Consider the following 20,780-nt stretch of genomic DNA (forward strand, 5'->3'; position numbering starts at 1 on the left):
GCTGCCGCTCTCAGCCTCACCTGGGAGCGAGTTAGGGACCCGCGTTCCTGGGCTTCCCCAGAACCGCTGAGTCAGAGACTCTGGACGTCAGGCCCGACGATCTGTGTGAAATAGCCCTCCGGGTGATTCTGATACAGGGCAAAGTCTGAGAAAAACATTGTCATTATTTTTACTGATTACAGTGACATCATTATAAATTAAGCAAAAGGAAACCCCTGAATTGCACATTTTTCTGCCTGTTTTCATCTCTGCTATTCAGCAAGATAGCTGATTTGGGATTGCTATGTTCACATGTACCTAAAACATAAACCTTAGACTCGCTGCGCTGAAAATGGAATTCTGAAAGGACAGACCCCCTGCTGTTTGCCGTTCAACTTCTGAAGAAACATTGGATCCTGGAGAAGCTCCACAGCTCAGTTGCCAGCAGACATTGTAGCAGATTCTCCAGGATGGAAGCCGGGCGGTTTCAGGCTCTGATGGCATCTGACCAGACCGGGCGACTAGACTCCCACAGGAATTCGTGAGCGCTCTGACTTGCAAAGGAAATGGGAAGCAAAACTCAACACAAAGGAATAAACAACAACTTTTCGTTTGGATGTAAATGAATGGAAATATTTGCAGACTACAGGAAGCGACAAACCACACACAATCTCATTGGCCTGATCAGCTCTTCCTGCCCACGTCAGTTCCATCTTAAATCAAAGCCGTGTTTTATTCCAGTGTAAACCTTTCAAACCGTCTAGAACAGACAAAAGTAGAAAATAAGGTAGAGAAAAGGAAGACTCTTCTGATAAATCTTTACAATCAAACAGCGTAGCTGTAAATAACTGCTCCTTGGAAAATTATCAAGAGTGCTCACATTCCTCTAAAAATGAAGTCCAAAGAAGGGAAAACCAAAGGACCATTTGAACATGATAAAATCAGCATATTTACTTCCTACCAGAGAACAGTACATTGGGCTTTTCATGAGTGCTGGGAAGAAACTTCACTAAGACGTGAACAGCGCAACATGAAATGAATTTTGAACTGTCAAACGCTCAGCCACCAACCTGGGTGAACAGGTGCCCCCGTGACTGGTGCCACTGCAGGCAGGAAGGCCTTTGGAATTCCTAGAGCCTGCATGACAGGCTCTGTGCTTTCCTTCCCCCTCAGGGTCACAAGATGTGCACAAGTCTTTTACGTCTTATTTCGGGCCTCTTTGCTACCTTTCAAGCAGTTTTCCCCTTTCAGTTTAGTATTTGCACGACTTCTGTCATCCGTGTCTCCTGTTCTTCAGAAGGAAGTTGAAAGTGCAGTTTTTCAGGGGCTTTTAATGGTTCCCAGTAAAATAGCTCCATGAGCAAAAAGGAAGGGCAAAAGGAAAAAAGTAGAAGAGGAAGGGAGACTGCTGAAATGAGAAGTAGGCAAGTAGCTCCTGTCTCCACACGTCCATCTGTAGACTGAATGACTCGTCCAGCTTTGGAGAACCGTTAGTAACACCTCACCCAGAGACTACAGGAAGGCTTCTCTAGGTGATTTCCTGGACATTTCTCAAAGCTGTGGTAAAGAGGTATTGTGTACCTTGTAATAAGCACCACCGTTTTCTAAACAATGACTCTTCACCAGAAGGGACGGTGCTGCCACATCCTCTGCTGAGAGACTGGACCCACGAGAGGCTCCAAGTTTTTACATAGCCTTGTAATAAGCCTCTTCAGTTCTGATCCATTTTCAACAGCCAGTACACAACAAAGAGGATGACCAAGGCCTTTGTCACCCAAAGTAGCTTCCTTTATCAGGTGGGGCCAGAAGGGAAACAAAAATGGCAACTTCAGGATTCGAGCGCCAGACGGTTTGAAGCATCTAATTTCTCTAACGCCCTAGGGAAGCAGAGAAGATGGAAACCAAGGGGTGGTCCATGCCTGGCAGGGCCGCTAGAGAGACCATGCAGGAGCCATCACAAGTCCATCTCCTCAGACCCCATTAAAATCGAGCCCAGGAAAGAACCAGGGCAGCATTTAAGTGTGAGACTGGTAGAAAGGAAGGAGCAGAGAGCTGCTTTGCAAACCCAGAGAGGAGCTTTCAGAAGGGAGGGCTGTCCTGAGGTCCAGTAAGATGGCCACACAGAAGGAGGTTGGATTTGAGACCATCAATGACCTTGGCTATAAATCCAGTCAAGTGGTGGGGACGGAAACTACGTTTCAAGGGATTGAAAAGTTCATGAGAGATGAGAAAGCAGCGAGTATAGAAAACACTATCAAAAAGTTTGGCAGTGAAACAAAGGAGAAGAAAAGGGAAGTAACTGGATGGAGAGTGTGACATTGGCAAAGCTTTTGTACAATCTGTACACATTTACAGGCAGGGAGAAGGAATAAATAGAAGAGGGAAATTGAGTAGGAAAATTAATAAACTAAATCTCCAGAGAAGGTGGGAAAAGAGAAAGATCATTTAAAAAGATGAAAAAAAAAGGTTTTGGAAAGAAATGAAGGATTTCTTTTCCTCTAAGATAGTGAGGAGAATAAAAGGGGTAAATATATGGTTAATTGGGAAGGAGACAAGAGGGAAATTGAGGCATAAAGATGCCTCATGGTTTCTTTTCTGAATAACCTAGGACTCCAGGCTCTCTGTCAAGAGTGGTCATGGTAACGGGGGTGGGAATAGGGGTAAAATGAGCATATGTAGAAGTGTTATGGACACTGGTTTCTAGGGACCAAGTGTGGAAAAGGAAAAAAAAACTATTTCTTTGAAGCTTCTTCCTCCAATAACTACATTTCCTTGTAAAATGTCACTTCTTAAATTTTAACTAGTATAAAATGTTTTTTAATTTTCCTTTCTAGATTTTCACAATTGGGTTAATAATAAATGTATACTTTTTTTTTTATCCAGCCTCTCTTTATTTTCACATTAAATTGGAAGCCATTTCCAAGCCATATATACTTAAAAATATTTAAAATGAGGAGAAAAGTGATGCTCAGGCAGGAGCAGAAGTAACATTCATTGGCACCACTTTTGTCTGAAAGAGAAACCACAACTGACTGGGACCTTAGATCTGAACATGAGACATGGTTATCCCCGTTGTTCTCATAAGGGGCAAAAGCAACATCGGCCTGACACCAGGTGATGATCGCCTTCACTCTTGGCCCCTTTTAGCCATGAGTGTCGAGAAACCTTGCTATAATCTCACCCCAGGTGTCCCTGGCCTGCCTGCTTGGCTCACAGGGGAAATAGAGTGCCACCCAGCACTGCGCACACGTCCCCTCCGAGCCTCTCGTTCCGGCTTCTGCCAAGGCAAGGGGAACAAGGTGGCAAACCTCACCGAGAGCAGAAGGAAATGAACAGCGGAGCACCAGGGAATATACAGGGCTTCTGGCTGCTCCCTGCAAAGCGCAGAAAACAGTGAGCTCTGAGCAGCTGGGGTTTGATTAGAAATGGGAAACTATCCAGCTTACCATATAGACATTGCCCCAGTAGGCATAACAATCCTGTATAAAATATTAAGCCTGAAGTGTGTGCCATGACGACAGGTTCAAGCATACAGATACGAGCCTAGAGCACCGACTATGTTTCCAGTAAAGCAGCCGCTCCCAGGTGAAGAGTGAGGCTGTGCAGTTTGCATACACAGGGGAGCTATGCGTACTTTCCAGCTAAGAAATAATACGTTGGCCACAATTCAGCCAGTTATTCTTTTCTAAAAATATATTGAGATGAAAAATATCTACTAACTTTTGAATAAGACTCACGGAGCCTTTTCTGAAGATCAGAAATCACTAAGACATATGCATTGTATGCACAGAACAACCTTGCCTGACAAGAAAGCCTATTGCTTTACTTCCTTATTCTAATTCTTAGGTCTTTATCTGTATCTATCTCCTGATTATTCCAGGAATCTAAATTCCCTGAATCTTCTTTCCTAGGAGAAAGTTGCTTTTCTTCCTCTCTGCTCCAAAATCCTGAGTGTTCTCTTCCTTATGGCTAGCAGAAAAAAGAAACAGAGCAAACCCCTGTGGCAGACACCGTATGTCCCTGTGTCTTCCTCTGGTTCTATCATGAAAGAGCCCTGGAAATAAGGCTACTGACTTCCTTTGAATCTCTCCCTTCGTTATTTTCAAATTGTATGTTGCATTGAATAATTTCTTTGCTTAACCTAGAGACTTTTAGTCTGAAGAGACTTTTTTCCTTTCCCAGTTTCATTGAGATATAATTGACATACAGCACTGAATAAGTTTAGGAGGTACAGCGTAATGATTTGACTTACATATTTCACGAAATGATTGAGACTTCTTAAATAAACGCTTCTTTTTGAACATTTTAAGATCGAACCACATGCCAAAAAGTGTTCTAGTCAAACTATTCAGTAGTTTCTTAAAATATCTGTTTAGAAGTTAATTTAAACGATTTTGTTATACCTTCCATTGTTTTCCCACCATCAAATTTGTTGACTATACCCATTTTATACGTGAGTCTATTAAGGCAAATTTATTTCTCTCTAAATTTATTTATGGAGGCAAATTTATTTTTATCTCCAATTATTATTTAAAGTCCCTACCTCATAAGATAGTTGTGAAAATTACATGGTTATTGTAAATTAATTACATGTAATCTAAAACAGTTAGGAACATGCCACAAGTGAGCAGGCGCCACGCAAACGTCAGCTGCTGGTGTTGTCATTCCAGGAGGCACTGGGCAACACTGTCTATCTGTTCTGATAGTTGGCCTGTATTTTCTGCCTAAGAAATCTGTGAGTTTGTTGTTTGTTGTTTCATTCTTCAGAGAAGTATTTGAAAGTAAAATTTTATTAAGATATTAAACTCTTTGTTTAAAAGTGAGCAAGGACTGTGGTTAACCAAAAATGCCCTATTAAAACTTCAAACAGGGGCCAGCCTGGTGACACAGTGGTTAAGTTCACGTGCTCCACTTCCGAGGCCCAGGGTTTGTGGGTTTGGATCCCAGGCACAGACCTATACGCCACTCGTCAAGCCATGCTGTGGCAGAGTCCTGCATACAAAATAGAGGAAGATTGGCACAGATGTTAGCTCAGTGACAATCTTCCTCAAGCAAAAAGAGGAGGCCTGGCAACAGATGTTAGCTCAGGGCCAATCTTATTCATTAAAAAAAACCAAAACCTCCCACAACTTTGAATGTATGTATGTTTGTATATGGAATAGAACAAACCATAAGGCTAAACATGCGACATAAGCTAGCGAGGGAGTGTATGCTTGCAATCATTTCCTAAACAGATCTCTCAAACTCTAAATTATCAGCTTCTGTTGATGTTTCATCCAACAAAATATTGTTGAGGTCCTATTATTCGTGAACTGGGCTGAAGGATGGCTCCAGTAAAACTGTGTGAGTCATAGTCTGCTCTTTTGTAACTGTTACAAAATGTACATTTTTAAAAAAATTGTAAAATACTGCAGCGTTTTACCATACTGTGCTAGATCATATAGCCCTCAGAGTGCGGGGAGCGGGGAATGAAACCTTTCACAAATGGAGATTGCATGGTTAGTGTAAAAGCACATGTTTCAGTCAAACTATAGGCCATCTCCAGGAGCACACTGAGGAAGAAAGCAAACAGCTTACAGAGCCAAATCTGTGGTTGGTCACTTTAGTGGTGTGGACGTTTTTTTCCTATGAAAGTCTACTGACTATAGTCAGGTGTTTAAAAAGAAACCAACTAAAGGCTTCATGTACATTCAAAGCAATTCAGTTTTTGAGAGAAAAATATAAAATAACCCATCTCTTTGCAAATTATGAACAGATGATGCTGAACTTTACTTAAAAATAAAAATAATCTAAATATATTTAGAAAGGCAGAGAGGATGGAGGAAAGGAGAAAAGAGACAGAAGGGGGAGGATCAAGAAAAGAGAAGGGAAAAGAAGAGAGACGTATAGGAACAGAAACACATCACAGAAAAGGAAAGAGAAAAACTAGGAAAAACTAGGATAGAGGCAAAGTGATACAGAAGAATGACTAAAGAGTTCCTTTCACATAGAAGAGAAAGTCTTTCTATGTCTATTTTCAAATTTCAACATTTATTTTTAAATATGGATTCATTCTCTGATCAAACTCTGAAGGATTTCCATTGCGTTGGGTCCCAACCATATGTATAATTATACAATGTGGATCACAGATAATAGCTTTAGGGTGAACTTTTTATGTGTTTCTCTTTTATTGGCTTTTACTATGGCAAAAGGATAAACATGATTCTTATAAAAAATTTTTAAAAATCAATGAAATTCAACCAAGGGATTCAAGGCAATACAAGAGGCTTATTTGAGTTGAGCCTCTCCCTCCTGAATTGAAAAAAATCTATAAACTTCCTGTGAAGGGAATTTTAAAATATACACAAAGGAGGACAGAACAGTAAAGTAACTTCATGTATGCATCACGCAACATCCACAATGATCTACACACTGCTAGTCTCATTGCAGCTAGCCCCCACTGACGCACGCACAAACCCACTCAGGGAGGCAGAGGGTGAACTGGTGTGCCTGTGAGTGTGTTGAAAGAGCTTTAAATGGGGACACACACATTATAGCTGAAGTAAAATGCTTTAAAATAGTGCTACACAAAGTGTGGTCTAAATACCGGCAACATCAGCATCACGGGGAACATCTTTGGAAATGCAAATGCTCAGTCCCAGTGTAGACTAAGTGAATCCGGATCTCTGCGCATGAGGCTCAGTACTCCATGTTTCAACACGCTCTCCAGGTGATTCTCATGCACGCACAAGTTTGGAGAAGCAATGTTTGCAAGCAAACCCCATACGTTATGTCATGTCACCTATAAATACTCCACTATGCGTCTATGACTGACACGACCACATCTAACAGAAGTAAGGGTGACTCCTTAATAACGTCCAGCCTGGGGGAGTCATGGGTCCCTCTGGACCAGGTGAGTCCACTTTATACCTGTTGTCCCATAATATTATTAACACCACTCCCTTCACTCTCAACAGTGTCCCGATGACACAATAAATTGGGACACTTTGTGAACTTGATATACAGTTAGGGACTTCCTTTTGTATTCAATTTTAAAGGTGCTTTTTAATTTTTTTGAAATTATGTAAAACATTTCAGGTTTACAAAGTAAAAATTATAAAGCAAGATTCATCTCGGTTGCCTCCACTCTGTTCCCTCCGTCCCCATAGGTAATAATTTTTTATTAGTTTTGTTCAGTCTTCATTTGTTTCTTTTTAAAACTTTGGGTAAATTCACGCCAGCACTGGTGGCCTAGTGGTTAAGTGTGATGTGTTCCACTGTGGCAGCCTGGGTTTGCTTCCCAGGCATGGATCTACACCACTCACCTGCCAGTGGCCATGCTGTGGTGGTGGCTCACATACAAAAAGAGGAAGATTGGCAGTGGATGTTAGCTCAGGGTGAATTTTTCTCAGTGAAAAAACCCAAAAACTAAACAAACAGAAAAAACTATGGGTAAATTCATGTATTGTTTCTCCTGCTCCCTCTTTTTAACACTGTTCCATAGCTCATGTTCTTAAGTAATATCCAGGAGAGAAAATTCCAATGCAGTGTATAGAGATCACTGTCATTCCTTTTACAGCTACATAGTAATCTTTTGTTTGAAAGTAATAGCAACCAGATTCCTACTGATAGACATTTGGGGTTTTTTTTAAGTGTCTTACTGTTTCAAACAAAATAGCAATGAGTAGCCTTGTGCATTTTGTCACTTCATAATTTTGCCTGCATATCTTTGGGATAGATTTCCAGAAGTGGGATTACTGGGTCAAAGGATGAATGTACATATAATTTTGCTAGATACTATAACTACCCCTCTATGGGAGTTGCACCAGACTGCATGCACACCAGCATTGTATAAGAGTGCCTGTTTCCTCACTGCCTTTTCTAGAGGATATACTGTCTAATTTGGGGATATTTATCTACCTGATAAATGAGATGTGGTATCTCAGTGTAGTTTGCTTTTTAACTACTTAATTAAGTATAATATGCATACAGAAACGTGGACATATAAGTGCACAGATGGTGAATTTTCACAAACTGAACACACCCATGTAAGCAGCACACTGATGAAGAAACAGAAAATTACTAGCACTCTAGAAGTCCCGTCATGATCTCTTAGTGAATTTTAACTTGAATTTCTCTTATTTTGAGAAAAAGTAAGCTTCTTTTCATATGTTTAAGGGTTATTTGAATTTTTTTCTGAACATTTTCTTTTCAAATATTTTGCCATTTTTCTACTGGGTGAACCCCAGTATGATTTATAGGAAAACCACAAAGTTTTTAGGAGAATTGTACCAGCAGAAACAACATCAAGTGGGACAGAAAAGGATAGAAACATTATAAAATAGAGACCTCTGGACCCACAGCTTCTACAGACAGGAAGCAGGATAGGGAAACTACTCCACTGCAAACATGGGCTACGTTTTATTCAAAGAGAGGAATTAAGAGCCCAGAGGGCAGAATTAAGAGCTAAGAAGAATCACTCCTACAGTAGCAGGCTTGAGCCCTAATCAAGAACCTGGTAACATGAGCCTGACTGGTTTTTAGAATTGTGTGCTTCCTGTTTGCCCCTTTTGGAAGGAGAGTGTCTATATTGGTTGTCGTATGGTGTACTGACTACTATAGGTTGCACAGGTAGAGGGCAGATAAGTTGTCTCTTAGTTTGCAAGTCTTTAGATTGACAGGAGCGCTGTTCAAGGAGCTGTACATGAATCACTGTGCTTGAGGAGCCTTAGCTGCACCTCTACTTGACTTAGATAACTTGATCCTGAACCTTAAGCCTGAGCCTGGTGCCTCGTGACGGAGCAGATGAATTCATTTTGCATATCGTTGGGATGTGGATTATTGTAGCCGGAGAAGAAACTGTGGCATATTGTATTTTCCAAAAATGGACAACATTCCTGATCCCACATACTCTTCTAGAACTTTTCAACTCTCCCATCAAAAGATGGAGTTTATGTCTTCTCCCCTTGAACCTGAGTGGGATTTGTTGACTGTCTCAATGACTAGAATATGGCAGAAGTGACACAGGATGACTTCCAAGGCAAGGTCATTATAAGCAATAGGATTTCCTCCTGGCTCGCTGTCTCAAGACACGAGGCTTTGGAGCCCTGAACCGCCATGTAAGATGTCTGAGGCTGCCGTGCTGTGACGAAGCACAAACTAGTCATGAGGAAAGACCTCACAAAGACAAAGATGCCTAGCCAATTCCCAGATGCTCCAGCACGCTGCTGATACCACTGCAGCCACCATCAACTGCACCACCCGAGACGCTATGAGCCGGAACTACTGAGCAGAGCCACTCCTAAATTCCTGATCCACAAAACCAAGAGAAATACCACCTGAGAGTCATTGCTTTGAGACACTAAGTTTTGGGTTTATTTGTCATGCAGCGCTAGATTTTGATCAGCTCACAGATTTTGATACTTGCTCACAAAATAAGAAAAATTCCAATTCCCTACTGAATTTAAACTCAAAAAGAAACTCAGGAATGGTGGCTGAAAAACAGTTCAAGTTTTAGCAATTCATTCTGGAATGCAAGATGTTGATTAATTTAATACATATCATCTGTAATTTAAAGTTATCTGACTGCCTTACAGTCTAATTTGCAACAACGAAACGTAATGCCTGAATCTTCTAGCCAATATTTATTTAATTGATATAAGATTTTAATTGTTCCCAAGGAATTAAGCTAGGTTTTAAAAAAAACCTATTCAGTGTAAATTAGGATAGTAAATAACAAGAACAATATCACCAAAAGCAAACATACGCTGAGAATAGAATTGGAACCACTGTTTTCAGATCTTCATCAGTTATTATAAACTTTGCTCTGAATGGAAATGTTAAAGAAGGTATTGGATAAAAATTATTGTGTGAGTCAAAATAATATTCCTTTTAAGCATAACTGGCCAATCAAATTTATCTAAAGAAAGTTGGGACTTGATAGAAGTTTTGAAATACCTAATTTATATCATTAGATGGTGTCAAGGGTCCAAATATATTCACTGAATATAATTTCCAGTAATTTTATTCTATCATATTAAAAAATAGCACCAAACTCTTGCCTTGACTAAAATAGTAAGCAGCAAGAAAAATATTGAATTATATACTTTTGATACAGGAGAAATATCTGAACTGACTTGTGAAGTGGCATCAAATTACTGAGGCAATAAGGTGTCACTACTGCTGTAATTTGACTAGAAAAAAAATCAGTGTTTAACTAGCTTTTTAGATGGTTCATGTGGTTTTCTTCTGAAAGCTTTTGGAGTCTCAGCACATTTTCGTCATATTTAATGGGTGCTTCCTCTTTCTCATTAGTAGTTTTTATTTTTAGTTTTAACAGGAGATTGGGATGTGACTTGTTTTGTTTCAGTTTTTCCCCAAAGTCTGAACAGTAATAGGTTCCGGGTACTGCCAAATTTCAAAGACCATCTAGACAAGGCATGGAAGAGCTGAAAACTGCCTTTAGAAAGCTTAACCCATCACCCAAATCAAGCTGTAAAAAGACTGAACGTGAAGATGAAGAGGACGGAGAGATTTTGGATTGAGTTGTGGTGTGCTATGCTCGCCTCCACCACCCTCACCTCACTGTAGGGGAGGAGGAGAGGGTGCTTCACCCCAACCACAGGCCAAGTGGGAGAGGAGCTTCAGAAGGGCTACACGGAGAGTTCGGCACCAGCATAAAGGGTGGTCTGAGATGGTGTTGCTGGATCAGCCTGATGTGGCAGAGCAGAAAAAGAAAGGGTCTGTATTGGGAGTACAGCACCTTCCACCAATGGCTGGGCGCAGGCGCACATTTCTTTCCTTGGGTCAGTGGGGCAGCGGGCAGATGGGAGCCAGACAGAGTCATTTACAAATGGGAATGTTTCCTCAATGCTTTCTGTCAGGGTCAAGCCTACCTCACCTCAGCAGAATGAAACTGGAGGCAGACCTTAGTCAAAGGGGCTGAGCAAAGAGGTTGAAAATGACCAGCCAGGCAAGTCAAGATCCACCTCACTGGGTCCACCCACTCACTACCGTGAATTCAGTTGGAGATGCCCAGAGGGGATTCTTTAAAAACTCATGAAATCTCCCTCATCTCCCAGCAAAGGAATCAGCTGTGGGAACCCACCACACTCAGAGAGCCCTCACAACCTATGAGCTTGGAGCTGGACCATCGAGAGCTTTCATGTGCCTTACCTCCCCTTCCTGGGTGGGTCAGACTAGCTCTCTATGGGTGGTGGGCTGGGCAGAGACCAACCAGAACCAGTTCAGTCATTCATCACTATTCCTTTCAACCTGCCCCATTCTGCTTTCAACTCACCACACCTTTATTTCTTCCAACTTCTCTCCTCGCCTTGATCCTCACACACCTCTCTTCCTTACTATGATCTTAATGCTCCGGTATTCTGATTCTCCACTTGAGCCATCATCTCCACCCTCCTGGATCGAATTCAAAGCCACCCCAGTAAGCCTCAGTTTCTCTCATTGTCCACACCCTCTCCATCACCGTTTGGGCAAGACTGACCCAATTACAGTGTTCTTAAATTTCACTGGCTGACCTGTATTTGTTTACAGGTCAGGAAGCGTTTTTTTTTTTCTCTCTCTCTCCACACACAGACACCCTATACAAAGCAAGCGGAGAGGTCTTGAATTGGGCCCATTCTTTCATAAATATCCTGAGATACAGAGTGTTTTTTATTGCTAGAGCAGCAGAAGGCAGCCCAACCTCAAAGGCAGCCACAGTTCAAAGACTTATCTCTCCTCCACCTGTGTGGGTGCTTTTCTCAAACACTCTACCTATGCAAAGAGTGGTTCTTCAACCAGCAGCTCTGCATAAGATTGCAGGGGGCTCATCGGCTTTCCTAGCCTCACCCAAGGATGGACCCTCTAGAATGCCATAGATTCCCTTAGGGTTTCTCTAAGTTGGTCAGGATCCCTTCCATGGAATTTCGTTTCCTCCCTTTCAAAGACAAAGAGAGAACATCCAGAGAGGAGACTGAGAAAGCTCCATTCCTCCCCTCGTCTCAGGGAAGACATTCATTCCCAAGGCAGAGGGGAGAAAATCGCATCTCAGGACTGACAGCATCCTTCCTGAGAACCCTGTCTTATCAGTTCAGATCCACAAAAGATTGTCCCATGCGCCCTAGACAGTGCCCCGCCCCCACACTTGTCCTTGAAATCTCACTCCTGTGCTGCTCTCCTGCCCGTTTGTCTAACTGAGAATATTGAATTCGCGGCAATTTAGTCTACATTCACAGTTTCTAACGCACTGATACTTAACAATTGTTATTAGCGACGCGAATTGTAATATTTATTCTTCTTAGAATCACAGAGCATAACACGAGTGTCATGCTTTCGAACCTTTTTTCCCTAATTATTTATAAACTACGCATTTTGTGTAACCATCGTTTGTCTCTAAAGGGAACACTGACGTTTCCTGTGGTTAGCAACTGCACTGCAAAGCAATGGGTTATCTGATATCTCTGGCTGACAAGTTTCTCTTTGACATTTAATAAACTGCGATGATTTCACATTTAGGTATTTCCCCACTTGCTTGATAAGGGCAAAGAGCCAGATAGAGGCCAACTTAGTGGGTCTGAGCACAAAACCAAAGTCAATTTTTATAGCTAAGTAGAAAGTAAAAAGTTATCTTTTCTACTTCTGTTTTTTGAAGTTTAAATGTCCAGCTTTGGAAATATATGACAATATTTTCTAATATTGTTACTATTTACAGTTGCTCTTTATAACGTATTTGTCATCAACTCAATGCTTTGGCTATTGTTTTGTCTCTTTAATACTAACGATATTGTTAAATAAAAGGCAAAAAGCAAAGGTTTTTTAAAAATGGAACTAGATCTCCTTAAATCAGGATGGACTTGAGTCTCCAGTAAAATCATTCCTCAGTGTATGTTCATGAAAACTCTACATGCCCAACCAGTCAGGATTTCAGAACATACTGAAAGGATAGCGTAATTCGCAGATGGTCAACCTGCCTACATCCTCAAATACCCAGGCCACTGGCAATTTGCTTTTGTGCTAGAGTGGATTTAGACAGTAAAACAAAGCATATTTTTCTGTCTCTCTTTGCTCCAAAGCCACGAGATCCCCCGAAGCCCCTCCCCCCTCATGAGGTTCTTATTTTCACACAGTCGTGGCTACAGAAAGGATAGAATGTTTTAAGGACCCAGACATTTCTTCCTAAAATTTACTCTTGCTGGTGTTTTTCTTCACATGAAAGTCTCAGTCCTAAGCAGTGACTTACCGGGCTTGCCTCAGGTCCCTGGAGAGGTTCCTCTTTGCTTTGAGGTTGTGTCTGAAACTTAAAATAGAAAATGCACTCAGTTAAGCGGCCTGGTGTTAATGACTGTTTATTCCAGTAGACTCCACAACAGAGGGAAATTCCCAGTCCCTTCCCTCTGTAAGATCTTCAAATTCGTTTCTTCCTCATTCTCCTTATCTTCTACACTGCAGGTCATGACAAAAACCACATCATCTTGGCTTACTTGTCAAGGAGAAGCTGTAAAAGGTACACGTCTCAAGCACGTTAGGAATCAGAAATTGGAGAAAGATTTAAAAGTTTCTTCAAACAGATGTAGGTAAGCCCGTCAGCTCTCTGCTTGTATGTATTTGTCAAAAGAGGAGGTTTTTTCAGTACTAGAATGATATAAGTTCAGCAAGGGACACTTCTGCCAGCCAAGAGAGAAAGGGACAGTGATTCTAAAACGAGCTGAGTGTAACCGGACCCTCGGGCCCTGGCAGTTAAGCCAGAGCAGTACAGGAAGTGCACCGGTCAGCAAAAGTTACAGAAACAGTGGCCTCTCACGGAGCGCCAGATAGCATACTGATTACACACGGTGTGCTAACTTGTGGTTTGACAGTCATTCAAGTACAAATAGGGGGTGAGAAGGCTACAATAGAAAAGCCATCTTAGGCCTAATTATTTCATTTATATAAACAAGGTCCAAAAGTTCCCATTCCGTTACTATCCTCTGACCTTTCTTCCCAGCAGTGTTCGCTTTCCTCCTCCTAGACGTTTTGAAGATACAGACATACTCTAATGAGGTCCAACTTCTAAAAAACTAGTATCGACGTGTTCATTTTTGTTTTCCTAATGTTTCTGGCATCCTTTATGTCCTATCATAAGCAGAAAGTCTTACAGTGTTTACTTTGACAACCTACATTGAAAAATACCTTACAACTGGGCAAATCTTCCATCTCTATGTGGAGCAGTTTCGGCCACTTGGCATGTAAAATATAAGCAAGAATCACAAATACTGGTGGATGGCAAGAGGTGTCGAGAAATTCAGATTCTTCCATTATTTGCAAGGTTACTTTATTTTTCTTATGCCATTTTTACAAAAGTGAGCACAGCCAAGAAAATTAGCACATGTGAATCTACCCAAAGTCTAATAACAAGCCGACTCTAAAGAAAGCCAGACAGAGAGGATGCTCCCTGACCCTTTGCAGATTGGGTGTTTATTGGGGGTTGGGGACGTGTATATTTAGAGAACTCTGAACCTCTACCAGACAGACCCCAGCGTGCTTCACCTGTGATACGGCAGAGTGACATCCAGAATGACAGTGATGGCATGGGCAAGGACAGGGTAAATTGTAGGGAGGAGAAAAAACATTTGAAGAGAGTTCTTCGAACTTTGAGTAGCATATATTTGGTGGAAAACAGCAACACACTGGTAAACGTAAAATAAATTCCAAGATAAACCAAAAGGAAGGCTCCATTTGTCAGAAACTTATCTATCTGTTAAAGATAATTCCCATCGTTTTCGATTTAAGTGATGGTACAAGGTAATGGGAAATAACACATTTAGCAGAAAACTTCAAGTCAAAGACCATTTTACCACTCCATATTGCCTCAAATAAGGAGCCCTGTGATATTATCCGTTTACTAACCAGAAAGCCAGAACTTATCATGGATCAAGATCAATATCAAGATTCTAAGATAATTACTCTATTGGTTTTCAATTATTATTTTCCTCAAGGGCACACTTGTGGTCTTATTTCCAAGAAATATTTTATTTAGTTATATATATATATACTCATAAAAAATTCTCAACACACAACGTCACTGGATGGCCAATTTTCATTTATGCCTGAATGCACACTCATTGAAAACATTTGGCAGTCCTAGCAGAAAACCACGAGGGATCCTGGCAAAGGTCTCCTTGAGGTTAGCAAACCTAATGAAATACTTCGGATAATGAAGCATTGTTTGCAACTGTGACATAACTGCGTTCTTATCTACTTCCGGAGTGGCTTTGTACTTCTCTGGGCTGTAAACAGCTTCCAAAGGTCAGACTGCCTTGCAGAGGAAAGCTCAGACTTCCTTTCAGTTAGGGCATGTGTCTCTGCTCTGTTTTTTGCAGCCTTTTATCTTCTTCGACTCTATTCCCTTTTTCCCATGAAGGTCACCTCCTCTCTGCTGTGTCTGGGAATCTATTCCACTCCACTGATACCTTCTAAGTCAGAGAGAAGAATGCTACCTCTCTGCCTATTAGACGCTGTTTTATTTCGAAACAGTTATAAGGGGCACAATACATCTAAAGATTTTAAACAGTAGTAGTTGATCTCATTTCTTTTTCTTTTTTCCTAAATATTTTTTTCTCATCATAAAAGTAATAAAAGCTCATTGTACAAAATTTGGAAATTCTAGAAAAGTACAAAGTACAAGAGTGATAATACAATTCAGCCACATTACCATCAGCCAGTGATAACCACTCTTAATGCTTTCTTCCAATCCTTTTTTCTCTTCATATCTTTATTTTTAATAATATTCAGATAGTATTGAGTCTCGTTCTCTCCCCATCTTTATATTTTGAATATTTATGTCTCCATTTCTTCAACTGTGATTTTAATTTCTACATAATACTAATAATTTACTTACTTCTTTCTCTATTGTAGAGCATTTGGATATTTCCAAATTTTTCATTATCTTAAATAATGTTCTTGAGCATATCTTTCTAGACATTTTAAAATTGCTCCCTTCATTAAATCAACTGATGCCTCCACTCACTCTGCATGCACACCCTGTTTCACGCCCCGTGAGGTGAGGGTTGCCGCCACGTTCCGCCATCACGTTTTCTTCTGATGAGAGGCCCACAGAGATTCCAGGACTTGCCTGAGGCCGCACACCAGTTATTTCAAACTTGGAATTCTTTGATTTTTTCATTTTCTCCACCTCTCCTGCTCAATCAAATACTAAGTCTATCCCTTTGAATTGCCTTTCTCTTTTACCCATTTATTTCTGTTTTATACCAACCCCTGCCACTCTATTCTGGGCCCTTCCTTGTAGCCACAGCCCAAAGCCACTCTGATGGCCCTCCTGCTTCTGGGACTTCCTGTTCTAGCCCTCCCTGCCCACCACTGTGAGACGGATCTTTCTTTATGCCACTGTCCAGTTCAAAAACATCGTTGACTTCTTAGTGAAACCTACATGACATAGAAACACCTTTGCCTGGCTCTCAAAGCCCCATGTTCCCGTCCAGTCCTACCTCATCCACTGCTCTCTGTCTGCTCACTATCCGCTTCCTGGCTTCATGCCTTCTCCTTGTGGTATTTGCCCCGTTCAGAGCACTCTCGCTTCCCCACACCTGTTCAGATTTTACTCAGTCCTCTGAGGCCCAGTTCAAGTCTCATTTACTCTGCGAAGCAGGGTGAGCTTCCCATTGGATCTGCAGTTGGCTGGCTTGAGTTCAAAACTCTGCTTTGCTGCTTGTGTTAGGGAAGTTGGGGGAAGTAATTATCTTCTCTGAGCATCTTTCTGCACAAGCAAATATGAATGATTCTACTAACACCTGCCCTATATCAGCCTCTCAGGATCCTAGAAAGATTGAAGGTGTGTTACCAAGTTTTGGAAAGCTGTCAAGTGCTACACAAATGAGAAAATTTTGCCCACCCTTTGGACCACTTCAGTATGCAGGTCTGTGCCGCACAACGCAGCGCTGAATTACCTTCTGTCCTGTCACACTCTCTCATTGTTTCATGTTAATCATCTTTCCTCAGCTTGGCTGTAAAGTCTCTAAATGCAATACAAAATCTACTTCTGTAACTCCCAGAGCCTCATACTGCACCGTCTTAAGGACTGCTTGTCTAATCCGGGTGACTTCTGGCTGGTAAGGTCTAGATTTGGTCACATTGGGATTTCGATATAAATGGAAGAGCCCTGGCCCTCTGTTGTCTTCTGAAGTAAGAGAATCCCACACTGTGGGGAGTCTAGAGGCTGGATCAAGGTTAGCAGACACCTTGGTGAAGTCGAGGAAAATGTACCCTCAGTTTGGATCTTGCCTCTCAGAGATATTCACTGAATTTTCACAGCACCCCTTATTAGGGACACTTCCTGAAATGAGAGAGCAGAAGCAAGGATGTCCTGTACACATCCAGGAATGATACCCAGACCTTTGGGTATCTTTCCAGAAAGGTCAGGCTACCTAATCACGATGTGGTGTTAAACATGGTCTGCCAACGATCTGCTTCTAGATTACTCGTGTAATCTGGAATTCGTGTCTCAGTTTTGATTATCTAGTTACTGGAGACCTAAAGAACATTTTCCCCTAATAGGTTGACCTCTAAAAAAGCCAGTTCTAGGGTTAAAGTTAGGGTTAGTGACAAGAAATAGGGTTAGGGCTAGAATTAGGGTTAGAGTTAGGGTCACAGCCAGGTTTGGGGTTAGTGGGAAGGTTAGCGTTCAGCTTAGATGAGGTGCAGTTTTAGGTGTAGACGTAGGCATCAATTTACACTGGAGTTGGTACCCTCGGGTCAGGGCTGGGGCTGCAGTCAGGGTTAAGGCTACGTTCAGGATTAGAGTTAAGGTTTGGGTTAGGTTAGACTCCTGGATACAAAGGACAATTTTACAAAACGATACTCTTGAAAATTCCACTTTGAACGGTAAAAGATGACAGGCCTTTCACATTTTCACCGACTTCCTGTGGACGAGTGAAGCACCGTTGGGAAAGAACCTTCATTTTACAGAGTTCCAAGATTAAATGCAACGGCACGGTTTTGCATAGTTTGAGTGTTTTTTAAATCTCTAATCCTGAAAGGGCAAGTAACGCTTTTAACATCAATGTTAACAGCCTGACGTTCAATTTGTAGATTGTATTCAGCTTGTACTGGACTCTTCCTCTCCTCATATGCCCAACCCCCAACATAAAAGCCGACACCACTAAAAAAAAAAGCCATGATCTGGAATCTAATTACGTTTTACCTGAAAACTATATTTTAAGTTAAACACTATATACTTTTGAAGCACTATTCATTTGTCAAGCTCCATAAACAGAAAACACAATCTGGGTTTTTTCTTTCTTTTTTTTTTTTTTTTTGAGGAAGATTAGCTCTGAGCTAACATCTGCTGTTAATTCTCTTCTTTTTTCTTTTTTTTTGCTGAGGAAGACTGGCCGTGAGCTAACATCCTTGCCCACCTTCCCCTATTTTATATGTGGGACGCCTGCCATAGCATGGCTTGATAAGCAGTACCTAGGTCTGCACCCGGATCCCAACTGGCAAACCCCAGCCTGTCAAAGTGAAGCCTGTGAACTTAACTGCGCCCCACCAGACCAGCCCCAAACACAATCCGTTTTTAATAGAATCATGCTTCCAAATTGTTAGATGTCCCTCACATCTGTATTTCCAGCCCAGACCTCTTTCTCAAGCTACAGATTTGGATTTCCAATGAATAAATGGTGTTCCCACAAGGCACTTGAATTTCAACAGGTCCAAAAGTGAACCCCTTGTCTCCACAGCCCTCACTCAACACACCTGCTTCTCTTTCTTTTCCATTCTATCTAATGGCAACGTCATTTACCAAACATCCCAAAACAAAAATCTTCACTCACCTCTTTTTTCCTCACCTCCCACTGCCCCATCATCTTGTAAACATCCGCTCAGATCTCCTCTGCATCCGTTCTCTCTGTCTTCAACCAGACCCTTATTTCTCTTGCCTAAATAATTGCAACAGCGTCTAAAATAACCTTCAAATAATTCTCCCACTTTCAAGCTCTTTCCTGTCCCCTCACATTGTCACCAAAATGTGACATCTTGTCACGTTATCCACCCATTGAAAATCTGTCCTAGGTTCCCTTCCAGAGCCTCTTCTGTGGAAGCCTCTCGCTCCTCTGTTCCTCTAGAATTTTCCAGCTCCCCCTTGCATCCTGCTATGCCTTGCACATCTATGGCTGCACTTACCACACTCTATGGCGCTAGTGACCCTGGAGTAGATGGCAAAGAATTGGAAGTGGAGACTATCGCGTTCATTCCTGCTCCCCCAGTGCACTGAGCAGGGCCTGGCACACTGTGAGCGCCCCAAAAAACAGCTTGCAGGACTAAGTAACTCTCACAGATCCTCTTTATATATTGGTACATCCAGTCCCCAAATAAAACTCATGCTGTGTAAGGTTTCTTCAGATAGCACACCCTGCATCTTAACAGGAAGTTACAGATTAATAAACAGCTGACAGAGCAAACTGAATAGCATCCAGTGAGTCAGCAGGCACCCGTTCAATTGCGGCTAACTAGACACAGGGAAAGAGTAAAGATGGAGACAAAACATCACTCTTCATTGATAGAAGACATTGCAGGATGCTCAAAGCTCTGGGTATCAGGGCCTTGCATATTTCCCTACATTGTGGCGAAAATTCAGGCCCAGAAAAAGGCCATAACAAAATGAATTGGGAGGCTATGTGAAGACAGAAACTATAAAACCAAATTTGCAGCCACAGAATGTCCACCACACTCTACCTTGGCCATTTGCGCAGCATAGACCCCGACCTACATGTGGTGTAGACGGAGTTCTTCAGTTACTATTCCTGAGAATATGATGAATACATAGACAATATGTGGATTCTGTAATCACTGGCTGTCCGCACTGCAATAGAACTAAGGTGGGGCAGGAGGGAGCTGATTTTACAGTTTTAAAATCAAAGAGCTGAGCTACCCATCTGCATTACAGGGCTGGAGGCCTACAACACACTGCCCTGGGCACAGGCCACGTGTACCAGATGTCCACCACCTGAAGCTTTTCCTCTCAGGAAAAGCGCTCACTTCCAGCCCCTTGGAAGGTCAGGTGCTCCCCAGAACTCCCAATGATAGCCTGTGCTTGGAAAGGTGTCTGTGGTCAGAGGAAGCAGAAGTGGGTGACTGGTGGGAGACAATGTACAAAGAGATGGTGGGCACACCATATAGAAAACAGAACTCTCACCCACAGTCTCTGTAGCAACCAGACCAGACCAAGATCAAGATTTGATCAACAAATGTAAGCTCTCCTAATATTGGCCCTGCCACCCCCCATACTTCCAGCTCAGGACCAACCAGAGAAAGCCAAACACACTTCCCAAACCAATCACGTGGAATGCTCACCTTCAGCTTCCCCGGGTCACCAGCCTCCCATCAGGGCCCACCTGAGTTTTCCTGTCTCCCCTTAGCTGGCTGACACAGTGGGAGAATTTGGAGGTGCAGGAAAAGGACACAGGACGACTCCTCTGCCCGGATCCTGGGGGCCGCTGGAGAAAGGGTGAGGAGATGAAGAAATGGCCACCCAGCGGGCAGGTGGAGTCATGTGGGGAGAGTGGGTGCACGTGGCCCAATGAGTTTAGCACAACAGAAAAGTGAACCTCAGAAACACCAAAAGGGTACTTGTGGGATACAGCTCACTAGCCTCGTGACCCCATCCCACCCCTTATATAATCAAACCCGCACCCCATTATTAGATTCATCTTCCTTAATGAGCTGCTTTTCCCTACTGTTTTTCAAACATCAGTAGATCTTGTTTTCTATAACATTAAATGTAAATGTGACTTGGTTTTTAAAGCCTTTCAAAGTCCATTCCCACCATGCCT

General features: G+C 42.0%; 1 protein-coding gene across 4 annotated transcripts in view; it reads right to left on the bottom strand.

Annotated features, from left to right (window-relative positions):
* Positions 1–19,325, bottom strand: part of PSD3 (pleckstrin and Sec7 domain containing 3) — a 644,089-nt gene extending 624,764 nt beyond the window's left edge. For 3 of the 4 annotated variants that reach the window (XM_070598623.1, XM_070598605.1, XM_070598610.1), the window contains exons 1-2: positions 13,440–13,710; positions 13,199–13,255 (exon numbers count right to left, since the gene is read on the bottom strand). The gene's annotated coding sequence lies outside the window, so the exon portion shown is untranslated. Of the gene's footprint in view, positions 1–13,198; positions 13,256–13,439; positions 13,711–19,131 lie in introns of those variants that run through there. The other variant, XM_070598606.1, reaches the window with a different exon arrangement.
* Between the last annotated feature and the right edge of the window lie 1,455 nt (positions 19,326–20,780).

Source organism: Equus przewalskii, chromosome 28 (genome assembly GCF_037783145.1).
Source record: "Equus przewalskii isolate Varuska chromosome 28, EquPr2, whole genome shotgun sequence".
NCBI lineage: Eukaryota > Metazoa > Chordata > Mammalia > Perissodactyla > Equidae > Equus > Equus przewalskii.